Source organism: Lycorma delicatula, chromosome 4, assembly GCF_047948215.1.
Source record: "Lycorma delicatula isolate Av1 chromosome 4, ASM4794821v1, whole genome shotgun sequence".
Lineage (NCBI taxonomy): Eukaryota > Metazoa > Arthropoda > Insecta > Hemiptera > Fulgoridae > Lycorma > Lycorma delicatula.
The window spans coordinates 145,318,035-145,332,401 of record NC_134458.1 but is presented as its reverse complement, the minus strand read 5'-3'; the positions used below and the strand labels follow the sequence as shown (position 1 = coordinate 145,332,401).

At 31.5% G+C, this 14,367-nt stretch overlaps 1 long non-coding RNA gene across 1 annotated transcript in view; it reads right to left on the bottom strand.

Moving 5' to 3' along the window:
* The window catches only part of LOC142322951 (uncharacterized), a 1,078,737-nt gene that overhangs the window by 165,272 nt on the left and 899,098 nt on the right, over nt 1-14,367 (bottom strand). The window lies entirely within an intron of this gene.

The window sequence follows — 14,367 nt, the reverse complement described above, 5'->3', positions numbered from 1 at the left end:
GTGTACTATAGTTATCAAATTTACTAATCTTCTGTCTTTTGTAATATAATTTCTTTTTCAGTTTCTATAAAGCCTGAATACTTTAATTATTATTTATCAGTATTATTTTCACAACCATGAGAGTAACGAATACTGTGGTGGACAGATGCGGAACCCTATGCCAAGACTGGCTAGTATAAAGGTATATATTTATATATATATGGGTACCGTAATGCTTCCTTGTATTCGATGAAACTGAAAATCAGGCCAAATCTGGAATATATTTATACTCAAACAGTTGTGCAAAATTTTAATATTTTTGTCTACGGGTTTTCAAGGTATGAAACAGAAAAGTAATTTCCAATATTCTCCGTACATCTGAATAGGGTTAAAACCGTTTAATTTTAAATATTTTAGTAAGTACCTTCATTGTATTTAAGATAAATTTTCTACGACCACTATACGCAAAGTCAAAAATTAAAAATGACGATAACTGGCTTTTCTATATATTAAATATCATATTTCTATTTATTTTTTTTTATTATTTTTTTTTTTTAATTAATCTTTTTATTTCAATGAAGGCATTAAAATATAAGTATATAAAGAAATACATATTATAAGGTATATACATATAAGTTATACACGTATATAGACATTTTCCGAATATTTTCGAAAAAATTACTTTGAGCCAGTCCGAAATATTAATCAAAATACAGGCCAATACAAGTACCTACATACATTTTGCGGAAATTTTTATTTTAATTTTTCCTTTTAATATTGTTATAAATATTATTTTTTGATTAAAAACGTCGACGTTTATAAAAAAAAACCCGATATCCAAAATGTTGGTCGATCACTATACTTTTCCTTTATAGATATGCTGCTGCTACAGCAATAGAGATATAGCCAAAAAGCAATAGGTAAAGGAGTCGTGAAAAAGGATTCAAAGAAATTCCAATTTTTATTACAAAAATTATATACATATATTTATTTATGTATGTATAAATAAATTTTTATCCTAAATTATTTAATTAATTTTCTTTAATTTTTATGTAGAAATATTTTGAATATCATAAAGACTATCCGTATGGCGTTGGTAAATATACGACTGTTACGTTAAAATTATCCAATGAAAAGTAATGTTGCCAATAAAAATTCTGATATGGACAACTCATGACTTTTTTGTACGCCTATTAAATTAAACATTTTTTAAAATGAAAAAAAAAATACAAAATTTTATTTCATTAAAAACTTTTGATATTTTTTCATCATTTTTTTATGGTTATTATTGAATTATGGTTATTATCGTAAAACCTTTTTTACAATCAGAGGTTAATAATTATTAATATCAGTATATTTAAATTTAAAAAAAAAGTTAAAAAAAAAGATCAAGTCTGATTCGAACCAATGTGCCTTTCCCTAAGATCCAAATATTTCATTAATTAAAATTTTATTTGGCTATAACATTGGAACCAATGAAAATAAGTGCCACTCATGATATATCGTTGAAAAGCTTTCAATGAGGGCTTATTACTGCAGTTAAGAAAAAGTCTAAATCCCAATTTGTTTGGATTTTGGGCTTTTTTTGGACACTTTTGGTTCAATCGATTGCATTCAAAAGGGGAGGTGCACAACTAGCTGTTGCTACAGTTCTAAATACAAAATTTCAACGTCTTACGGCTAATCGTTTTTGAGTTATGCGAGGTACATACGTACAGACGTCACGCCGAAACTAGTCAAAATAGATTCAGGGAATGTCAAAATGGATATTTTCGCTGAAATCTGGAAACCGGAATTTTTCGCGATCACAATACTTCCTTTACTTCGTACAGTAAGTAAAAAAGAAAAAAATTGATCAAATAATTATTTTCACCTTCTCAAAATGACTGAAATTGATTAAATTTTTCTTATAAGTAACATCATATAAATCTCATCGTACAATCTATTCCATTTTTTAAGGAATGGTGATGAATAGAAAATTTAATTACAAAAATTTATATGAAGTATAAGCAATATGTTTATTATACGTAAATTTTTGCACTATTATTTTATCTGAAACTTGGCAACCTAAAAAAAAACCTAAAAATAATTGACTAATAAAATTATATCTATAATTTTAATTTCTTTTCAAAAAAAAAAAAAAAAAATGATAGGTAGATTTAAATTTACGAATTTATAAATTTAATAAAAACTATTAAATTTTCTTATTGTTTATGTAAACTATTTAATTGTTCTTTTAAAATAGAATTTTCTTGTGAGATATTAAAATTAAAATCATACAACAGTACAACCAAAAGAACATTAATTATTCTGAGCAAAATACAAAGTAGCATTCTCAATGAGAAATAACTTCCAATAATTTATTTAAGTAATATAAATATAATTCTTTTGAAAAATCTTCTCCCTAAGTTAAAAAGTATATTTAGAAAACCGTGACTACTCGAGGAATTTCCATTAAAAATAAAGAAGAATCTATCACAATCGTTCCATCTGTTGATGACAAAGTTTTGAAAACACATAACATAAAGGAAATAATGATCATCTCCTATAAATATATATTTCATTTGTATCCCTATAAAGTAAATAAATGCTTAAAATTGCGTACAATATAATTCAAATTTAAAATTCATTTTTTTGAATTTAACATCCAATAAGAGTTTCGATTGAATATTTTCTTACGTAATACGAGCGATTTTAGGTAATTAATTCTAGAGTTTATTAAGTTAATGAGTTTAGAAAACACGTATATTTAATACATTTACCAGGTAAATTCACTATAGGCGTGGCTTAAGGTGAAGTTCTGTTTATTCGTATTTAACGTAAAATGTGTTAGTAGAACATCAATTTAGAGTAGTATAGTTGTATCGTTAGGAAAAGAGCGCGTGTATTAAGAAGTGAGATACCAAACAGAATTAGAGAAAGAGAGATGTTTGATGATTTAGGAGCATTGTGCCCTCAATGACCCTTCTGACCTCTCTATGTGACCTCTCTCCCTTTCAATACGTGAATAAATAAGGGTGCGGTTAAAGTTTATTTCACCTGTCATATTTATGATTCATATCAGTCTACTTTTGTACGCAAAAAAATAAAACAAAAATTTATTATAGGATTATATAAATTTATTTATATTTTCCAATGGATTAAAATTTATTATCAATTGTATTCTTTGTTTAATTTAGCTTTAAAATTTAGTTTTAAAAAATATAAATTAATCTACAAATAAATTTTTTTAAATGAAATATGCGATTATTATCGAAATTATATGAACGTGTTTCGATAGTGTAGACCAGTGATTCATTAGCGTGCTTGATAAACACAGTTCAGGTAGATCAATTTTCCAATTGAACTAACAGGCTTAATTACGCAGGAGTAAGAGTAAAAAATATATTTTTGTATTACAAAGATATTATTTATAAAAAACAAAAACATTTTAATAAAAGTAAAGAAGAAATCGACATTGAAAACACACTGTTAAATCACTTTATTTTTCCGTAAAGAATCTTAAAATTTAATTTGAAATCATGGATTGGAGGATGAGCTCCAATATGTTTTAACTCTTACTTTTTCGGCGAATATAGCTTGAATAGCTATATAAAAGAGGAAAGTATTGTGATCATGTCAAAAATGGAGTATTGGTTTTTCTTGTAAATCTTTACGTTTTTGGGTCCAACTAGTTAATCTAGACCAAGAAACATATGGTACGTATGTGTGTGCGTACAAAAGACATATGTGTTATGTGTTTTGCACTTTTTTCGACTTGTAGCTCAGGATTTACAGAACCGATTTTCTCCAAATTTAGCTCAAATATTTCCACGATAATAATGATGACAAGCTACAAAAACTAATAATATAGAATTGCTAGTATTGGAAATAGGTAATGTAATAGTCGTACTTACTAAGGTAATCAGTAAAATATATTTTTGTATAGATTTCTAAGGGTCGTTACCAGGAATATCAATGATCCCGCTGGTCGTGGACAGAAACTAGAGGCTTTAATGATGGCTGAGCTATTATATGTTGACTTTTACTCTGAAACAGACTTCTTGAATCTTAGTTCTTCTCGTCTCCATGTATATTGAGCCTGCATGACTAATCATTCTGATGGTAGAGCACATGCTCATCAGAAATGCTTCTGATGCATTTCATCAGAAATGCATGATGGTAATGCTCATCAGAAATGCGATGAAGCATTACCAACTACCCACTGAGCAAACCATTACCACTCTATTACTGAGCAAAGGCATAGATTTTTTGAGGTTTTTAGCAAGTGCTTTGTGGAGAAAAAAATACTGTTTGGCTGCATTCTTCGATGTTCAGCAGGTGTTCGACATGGTCTGGTGCCTGGCGTGTTATACAAGTTGAAAAGATCCCATATCAATCGTATTACCTGGTTCTGCGTAGCTACCTTTCTTTCTTTCCTGTATAGCCTCCAGTAACTACCGTTTAGATAATTCTTCAGAGGATGAATGAGGATGATATGTATGAGTGTAAATGAAGTGTAGTCTTGTACATTCTCAGTTCGACCGTTCCTGAGATGTGTGGTTAATTGAAACCCAACCACCAAAGAACATCGGTATCCACGATCTAGTATTCAAATCCGTGTAAAAATAACTGGCTTTACTAGGACTTGAACGCTGTAACTCTCGAATTCCAAATCAGCTGATTAGGGAAGACGCGTTAACCACTAGACCAACCCAGTGGGTTCTGCGTAGCTACCTGGACGGACGTTTTTCACTGATGAAGTATAATAAGGAATTGTCTGTGTTCTTTGATAGTCGGCAGCTCAAGGATCGGTTTTAGGACCTGTTTTATATTCTTCACAGCGGGTATTCCAACTACGGACTACGTTACTGTCTCTTCAGTTGCCCATGGCATAGCAAACCTTGCTGTCTGTGTTAACCTAATTCTAGCTCCAATTAAACTACAATCTGAATTGGATCAAATCAGCGGATGGTTGTCAAGATGGAAGTTTAGGGTTAATGAAACGAATTTCAGTCATGCGATATTCGCAAGGGGAATGTCGCATGAGAAGGGGAGACCGTCCACAGTTCCATCTCGATAACGTTCTCATAACACATGCTCAAAGTGTACGGACCTTGGTCTTCATCTTGATCGTCATTCGAAGTGGAAGGTTCATGTAAGAGGAAAGAGAAAACAACTGGATGTTAAGTTTAAGGAAATGAACTGGTTGTTGAGCAAGAGGGTCACAGCTTTCATTATCCGACAAAACATTATTGTATACAACAATCCTGAAACCGATTTGAACCTTTGAGATCCAGCTTTGGGGTACAGTAAGCAGCGGAATCGTCGAGATTACACAGCAGTTCCAAAATACATTACTGATGAGCATCACAGAAGCGCCTTGGTTCATAAGAAACGGCGAAATCCACGAATATCTGGGTTTACCGTATGTTCGAGACGAAATAAAGCAATTCGATACAAAATATAAATTGCGGCTAACAACAACGTGAACTATTTAGCTGTTAATATCTAGATAATAGGTAAGACGTTAGAACACTAAAACGAGTTCTCATTTTGGACCTTTGTGACTTTATGTAATCCGAGGTGGGACCTGCATCAACTTAGTGTTACCAAACATATCTATACTTCACTTCGTTACATTTCAATTATTATTCTTTCATTATTAATTAGTTTTATTTTTATTCTTGTTTATAAATTATTATGATTGTTTTTATTTTGTTGAACTATTATTTTTTTCTGAACAGTTCTCTAACCTAACTTTACGTGTGTACTTACATTAAATGTTCTGTAGAGGAATATTATTATATAACCTTTGATGAGCTTCAATAGAAGCCTTACTTATGGTTTCTGTAATGGTGTAACCAATTGTAAATTTTATATCGAGGCAACAAAAATCAACCCAACCTCTTAAAATAGAAATATATGTTTTTTATTCTTTTGCTTTATCTCCCATCGGTTTAAACATTTAAAAAATATATTTTGTAAGTTTTATATTTTAATTTAATAAAATTAATAACAGTTTATGTTTTAATTAAAAAAATATTTATACCCTGGATCTGAAGTACAGAAATTTTTTTTTGAAAATTTTTTTTCTTATTTTCGTCTATATAAGTGGGTGTTAGATTTAGAGAAACTTTACATAAGCAAATTTGTTAAGCTTAACCCGTATATGAATAATTTTAGAAACATTTTATTTAAAATCTATTTCCCACCAAAAAATATATGTATTTTGTTTTTTCCCTTTTCGCTATAACCATTTTAATCTTTATTATTAATAATCGGGAAAATCTTGTAATACTTCTCTAGCATTTTTAAAATAAAAACATAGAAATAAAACCACTGAAACCATTACAATAGATTATAGTACTAAAATTAAGTGGGTTTTATTGATTTTTGTACTTATTTCTTTTTTATTTATCCGTTTAAAAAATGTTTTACAGTGATTATTTGTTTTAATATGGCGTGAAGTAAATGGATTTCAGTTTAAATATTTGTTTGGTAAACAGAGCAAATTGAAAATTAGATTCTTTATCAACTGTTAATGACCAACCAAATAGGTTTTATTTCATTTTATTTTAAATTTGAAAAATACTTCTTGATTATTCAATTAATGATTTATATTTAGAAATACTGATTTTAATTTATAGAAATGTATTATTTACGTTATATTACAATAAAATTATTAATTTATATTAAAACGGAATTATTAAATATATTATTTACGTTATATTAAATTAAACAGCTCGACGTTATTGTAGACCGTTTTAATGAGGTGTACAGAACTGGACTAATACCGAAGCAATGGATAAAATCGATTTTTATAATGTTACCAAAGAAACCAAATGCGAGAGAATGCAGTGATTACCGAACTATTAGCTTGATGAGTCACATACATCATTCTTGAAAATCATCCACAAAAGAACATACAATAAACTGGAAGAAGATATTAGTAACACCTAGTTTGGATTTAGGAAACGTTTCGGTACAAGAGAAGCACTAATTAGTTTTAATGTATTAGCTGAGAGGTGCCTAGATGTGAACCAGGATATGCACGTCTGTTTCATAGATACAAGAAGGCTTTTGATAAAGTTTGCCATAATACTCTAATAGGATTACTTAGACAGCGGAATATCGACTCACGAGAGATATACAGATTATTTAATCGTTATACTTGTATCAAACAGTTACCATTGAAGTAGATAATGACGTTAGAGAGGAAATACAAATACAAAGGGGAGTAAGGCAAGGATGCGTTTTGTCTCCCCATGCTATTTAATCTGTATTCCGAAGCGATATTCAAGTAGGCTGTAATTGAAGATGAAGCTAAAGTTATAGTCAATAGTTGGCCAATTAGTAATTTGATGTACGTGGACAACACTGTCGTCACAACGGATACTTTGAGTGATCTACAGTGAGCAGTTCAAAAGATTAAAAATGTTAGTATTCATTATGACCTTAGAATGAACATCAAGAAGACGAAGTACGAGTATATGGTGATAACTGGATCACAAATTGAGGGCCCAGAGTTATTCGTCGACAGCGCGATAATTGAAAAAAACAACAAAGTACAAATATCTTGGTACTTGGATAACCAACAACATGGACCAAACACTGGAAATTAAAACCCGGATAGAAATGGCTAGAAGTGCATTTCTCAAAATGTGTACTTTCTTGTGTGATCCGCAGGTCAGATTATATCTGCGGGCTAGAATGATAAAATGTTTTTTCTGTGCTGATGTATGGAATGGAGGCATGGACTTTAAAAACTACACATGAAAAAGTTGTCGGCCTTTGAAATGTGGTGCTATAGACGCAAGCTAAGGATATCTTGGAAGGATAAGGTGTCAACATCAAGGTACTCTTTAGTATGAAAAAACAACTCGAGATTACGTCTGCAGTACAAGCAGGGAAATTAGAGTATCTAGGTCACACAACGAGGAGAGAGAAGTTCGAGTTGCTTCAGTTGATCATTCAGGGGAAGATAGTGGGCAGACGTAACGTTGGGAGGCGCAGTATTTCATGGTTGTGCAATCTGAGGGAATGGTTCGGTACAACGTCCACTGAGCTGTTCCAAGCTGCCTACTCAAAGGTCAAAATAGCAATGATGATTGCAAACCTCCTGAAAGGAGATGTCACTTGAAGAAGAAGTCATAAATTTATTCAATGATTGATAGTCTCACTGGTATACAAAAACATAAGTTTCTTCGTATGTTTCCGATAACCGCGAAAGCAACTGAACCATTATGAAGTTCTTTTTTTTTGTAGTAAAAGGAAAAAGTTATTTTTATTTACAATCAGTCCCAATTAACCGGAACCATAAATAGGTTTGATTACAATAAACAAACGACACGCAATTATAGGTGGCCATTGAAACCTCTCAGGAATTATGAATGCATTCGCATGTACGCGTATGTATACATATCTTATACAGTATATTAAGATAAACAATGTACTTATCTTATACAAAGATAAGATAAACAATTAAATACAATGATGAGTCAAAAGAAAATTGATCCATAACATAAAAAGAAAACTCCAAGTATATCTCACAGGTACACAGGGAATAAAAAAAAAAAAAACAAATCAAACAAAGAAATATCAGAATGACAAAAAATAAAGAATTAATAATAGATAGTTAATATTAAAAAAGAAAAAAAAACTAATACAAAATTTATGAAAACAAAACGAGATATTTTGACGAAGCATAATGTCCTACTGTTGTGGATTCACCCAGATCTCGAAGAACCTTACAAGTCCAACACGTGCAGCCGCTATAGGCGCCAAACGTCCTCGCTATTATCCAAGAGATCACTGCGAGTCAGCTTACATGACTGTTTAGTCTCACTTTTTTGTTTGTACTGAGTCATTGTATTTCCTCTTGAACGTTCAATACTTCAGATAACTATGTAGCTCTGTGTTTCTTTTAAAACATGCCTCTATTATAGTTCTCAATAATTATTCCGAGATCGCTGAACGATGTCAATGTTACTGCCGCTGTATTATCCCACAACTGGATCCCGTAGATCCAAATAAGTTTCAGGATTGTTATAATCAACGACTCTTTGTTCGATAATGATAATTGCGTCCCACTGCCTAGCAACTAGTAAATCTCCCTGAACTTATTGTTAAATTGTTCTGTTTCTCCCTGTGAGTCCTTCACGTCAGACAATGGTGCAGGTGCAGATCCAAGTGTTGCATTATGTTAGTATGCGGGATAAAACGCCATTCAGATAAACTCACTCCTCATTGCAAAAGTGTGCAGACTTTGCCGGATTAGTCATCATCTTCCATTTAGAAAGCCATTTTCTAAGTAAATCCAACACAATCTGCAGCTTATTAGAAGTTGCGTTCAGCATCCATCGGCAGAGATGTTGTGTTGTCCGCAAACGATGCAACCGTGACATCCTCAGGAGTCTGAAATTGGCTGTGAATTGGTGTGCTTGGCATTTCTCCCGCCACCATCCTATTCGGTCACCCTAAAGCATAAGACCGAATTTCTATACCATAAACGGCTACTGAACCTCGAAACAGTTTAGCGATCAGTGTCCTAATAGCTTCTAGAGCTTTTCTAACAGCATGAGCGGACTAAGCGCGGTGCCATACACCATCGGCTTACGTGTACGAACCGCTCACTTGTCATATATAACTAAAATGGGTAGGCACACCATGTAAACTACTAAAAATACACATGACATTAATAAATACATTTATATCATTAAGAGAGCAATTCGCTGCCACGATTAGGTCGCTCAATGCCAGCAAGTACCTGTTCATCATTTTAAAGCGCTTGGAGCTTTAGTTGTCTGGTGGGCAGTCGTAATTCTCGGGTTGCTTCCCACAGCAGCAAGGTAGGAGACTTTCCCTTAAATAAACTGCTGATGCTGGTTGAACAAAGCAACGGCATCAAGTAATACCCACACGTTTCGAGAATGTGGCTCTCACCACATTGACTCACCACTTGTGAGTGCCAATTTTCTCCTTGACCTATAAGTCCCCCCCCCCCCAGGCTGTAAAGCCTGCGGAGGAGGCTTTACAGCCTTGCGATAGATGCATGGCAGCAAGAATGGCACGCCACGACTAAGGGTAGGTCCTTGTATAGATTTAGTTTATCCTTGAGCCGATAACTGCCAACCTTACTCGGATCCTTTCCTGATTTTAAGAGCGCCCTCACCAAAGCCACTTTCCCTCAAGCAACGCCAGCTAAGGCACCCCAAGAACAGTCTGCCTTGCGGCTCTCTTATTACAGTCAAAAGATGGTAAAAAATATCCGGGTCGAAGGTCGGCGGTGATGTCAATATAAGGCAGGTTCTAGAACCGATCCTTGAGGAACAGCCGACTTGGTATCAACGAATACTGACAGGTTCTGATGTTACCGCACTTGGGAGAAGCGTCCGTGCAGGTAGCTTTACTTGATCAAATAATACGTCTGAGAAAGGTTCTTTTTCAGATTATACTGTAGGCCAGGAAGCCACGCCTTATCAAAGGCCTACTGGACGTCTAAAAAAAACAGCCGATCAATGCTACTTCTTTTTTAGATACTTGCTGATAATGAAGTTGAACTGTTGGTCAGGAACAACACGACTCTCCTCCAGAAACAGCCATAGTCTCTGAAGAAGTAGTCTTTCAAATAACTTCAATAGAATTTGCAATCATGATAAAATTTTAACTATAGCTTTCTTATAACTGCCGAAATGTTTACAAAAGTTCAAACCTTTATCAAACACTACTATATAAATCATGAATAAAGAAAAAGGTATAAATAAATAAACTAAAACTTCTTTTTGTAATCAACTTCATCAGTATCAGTAGGTATTGTCTACATCGATGATTGTGTTTGTCAGTATCGACTTCTTTTGACTGTTATGTGATTTAAATGTAATTTAAATTTAATGACGTCTGTAAAAAATCAATTTGTAATGTACGTAAAATCAAATAGTTTGTTAATAAAAGTAAGTGGAATAAAGAGCATTTTACATATTTTACAACATAAAAGTTGCTATTCATTCAAATCTTATTCGGTAATATGTGAACAGCGAAAATTCAAAGAGAAACAGCCCACACATAATTACTAAACATAATATTCCAATTTTTGAAGTTTTATACACAAACAGCGCGGGCGAAGCCGCCGACAAGAGATGTTAGTAATAAAAAATATTTACAATTACATAACGATTAATCATATACATTTCTTACCCTTATAATTTACACATTTGTAATTTTTAGTTCAAAATTCATAAAAAATCTATTTTTCTAACCATTGCGGTAATGCTAACGAGATTTTTCTTCGATAGTTTACATACATTCGGTTATCCATACAAAAAAATTCAATATAAAATCTTCAATAAAAATTAGAGGTATAAATATTGGTTTTATTTATATAAAATTTTGTATATAGGTATATTAGATATATATTATAAAAATACTAGTTCATATTAGGTATTATTTTATATTAATTTCTCTTTAATAGTATTTTCATAGTTGCGTCTTATTTTTTTGTCACGTTTATATGAACTTTATCGGGATGTTTTTTCAGAAAGTGTAAAAAAATTTGCGCCTGGAATGTCGTGTATACGTGATCAGGTATTTCTATTACTCAGCAATAGTTTTCAATAAATTAGTTGTTGTCTAATGTACTTTAAGACATCAAATTATATTTATTCAACGTAATTTTTAAATCTTGCGTCCGCGCGTAGGTGTGTGCACACTTATTTTTCACTTTAAAAAAAGAAACCATAATTAACTCTTAATTATTTTATGCTTTGTGTGCAGTTACATTTGTTTTATAAAAGTGTTCTTCACATTGTAAATTATGTATAGGATTTTAATATTTCTTCATTAAAAAAAATAATAATAAATAAATAAAAAAGAGAAATAATTCATGCCGGCAAAGCATAGTATTAAATATCTATAAAACTTTAAAGGAAGAATATCTGATTGCCGTATAAGTGATATTAATAAATTAGCAGTTGCTAATTTATTAAAGTTTTAATAATTAGAATTTCCATTTGAAGTGTATGCATTATTTAACAAAAGAAAGAAAGAGAGTGTTAAGCTTCCTGTTAAAAGTAAACCCAAAAAAGAGAACTATATTTAATAGCATAGATGAATTTATAAAGACAGCAAAATAAGAAGCAAACTTCACAAATTCTTTTTTAAGAAATAAAATATCAAAACCTAAGAAAAATAACACGCTGTAATTACTGATGACAATTTTGATTACCAGTCGACTGGAACCGGTAATCGGTTGGTTAACCGATTAGTTCATTATTTAGACAAAACATCGGTCGATATTGGTTATACGAAATCAAATCTCTGATATCACTTTTTCTACACGAACAAGACTTCAACGTAAATCTATGAATTCACAAAAAATGTAAATGTTCTATTTTGAGAATTCTTTTTATCATTCTGTGGTAAACCAGATTGAAATTATATGAGCAGATGTTAAGGACTTCACAGCAATAAATAATATGACTAAAAATTAAGGGCGTAAAAAATTACTAATTGAAGGATTTACCGAATTAATTCAGAAAAAATGGAAGAATTGCTTAAAGAATGTCATCATTGTTGAAGAAAAGAATGCAAGGAAATCCGATGATATAATCGTAGAAATTTAGGCTGCTCGTTATAACTTAACAAGATTCATCTTATGAATCTTACCGAGCTGAACACTTAAGGAAAGCGATTTGAGTGGCATATTTACAATTTACGGGTTTTTTTTAAAGAAAAAATAACATATTGGCAGTTTCATCTCTATCGATATTTTACTTTTTATGTAACATATGAAAAATGAATAATAATATATAACGTACAAGAACAAGCGAGCAAGATGTTTGAAAATAAAAATAAATATTTGTTATTTCTAGAACTCATTGTACAAATTTCGTTAAAAAATATTTTGCAAACAATATGGTAAAATACATAAAATTATTATTATCTTTTATCGTCTTTTCAGCGAAAAGTACAGTGTTACTTTCGATCGTACGGTGGGAATTGGGGAGAGCTGAAAATTAATTTTCTTAAATTTTGAGATATGAGTACGATAATACTTAAATTGTATTCTCCTTATATAGTTATTTAAAGGCTTATTTATAAAATTTTATGGCTCGAAATCTCCAAAACAACTAAATCAATTTCATTGAAATTTATTTATGGTCTAGTAGTTTATCTGAAGTTGTGGATGTGAAAATTTGATGAAGATTAGTTAAATCGTTCTTGAGTTACGCTTAACTTAGGATCGAAAAAAATTTGAGAGGGATAAGTTAGAAGCGTGCTTCGTTTTAATGCTGCAAGTAAGAAGGCTGACGTTTCTTTATCTGCGGTATCTATTGTTAACAGTATAGTTTGGCGTATTTACGTAGCGTTACCTCTTTTGAGGCTTATTATGACTTGGTATGTGTTATTTATCTAAGGGTTATGTTGACTGTATACTGGTGCATTATTCATACGTGCTTATTCAATGAGTCACAGTTGTGAGTTAGTTGAAACTTGATGCTTATGTGTAGCGTTGAAAGGTTTTTTAAAAATGTTATTAGCATTAGTTGATACTATTTCAAAAGAAAATAGAATAAAATAACAAAAAGTCGGTCTTCTTGCGGAAACTTCTCAAGGTTTTTGTATGTTTTTTAAATGTCCATCCTGCCGTAGGTCTTTATAATAAACACTATCGGATATGGTTTTGATGATAACAAGCAGAATAGTATATACGCGTTATATATGAGGTGTCTGTCTAGAATGAGCGCGTTCGGCTCATGATACTGTGAACTAGTTTTCAATATAATATAAACTTTACACGTGATTGTGTTTCGATCTTCTGATAAAACAAAGTGAATGAAGTATAGAATATTAAAGTTCTCCGTACCCTAGAAATAATTGAATCCATATTTTCAGTTTGTATGAAATTCTAAACCGTTATAAAGTATTAAAATTAAAAGTTGATTAAAAAAAGGGAAGAAGAAAATTTAAAAAAGTATTTTTTATTTCTTTATTACCAAAGGGAAGCGTAAATTAAGTATTGTAGTTTATTGTGTTATAAGGAATAAGAATACACAAAGGAAGAAATAATCTTTAAAAGTTCAATTCTTCTTTCTCTTTCATTTTCATGTTTAGCCTCCGGTAATTACCTTTTCAGATAATACGTCAGAGGATGAATGAGGATGATATGTATGAGTGTAGTCTTGTACAGTCTCAGTTCGACCATTCCTGAGATGTGTGGTTAATTCATACTCAACCACCAAAGAACACCGGGTATCCACGATCTAGTATTCAAATCCGTGTAAAAATGTAAACTGACTTTACTGAAAATAAACTTTTATGCCAGATAAAACAACGGTCTTCTTTAAAAAATAAAAAATAAAAATGTTTAAATTTATGTGAAATTGTATTCAGTTTTAAAAATCACTACCT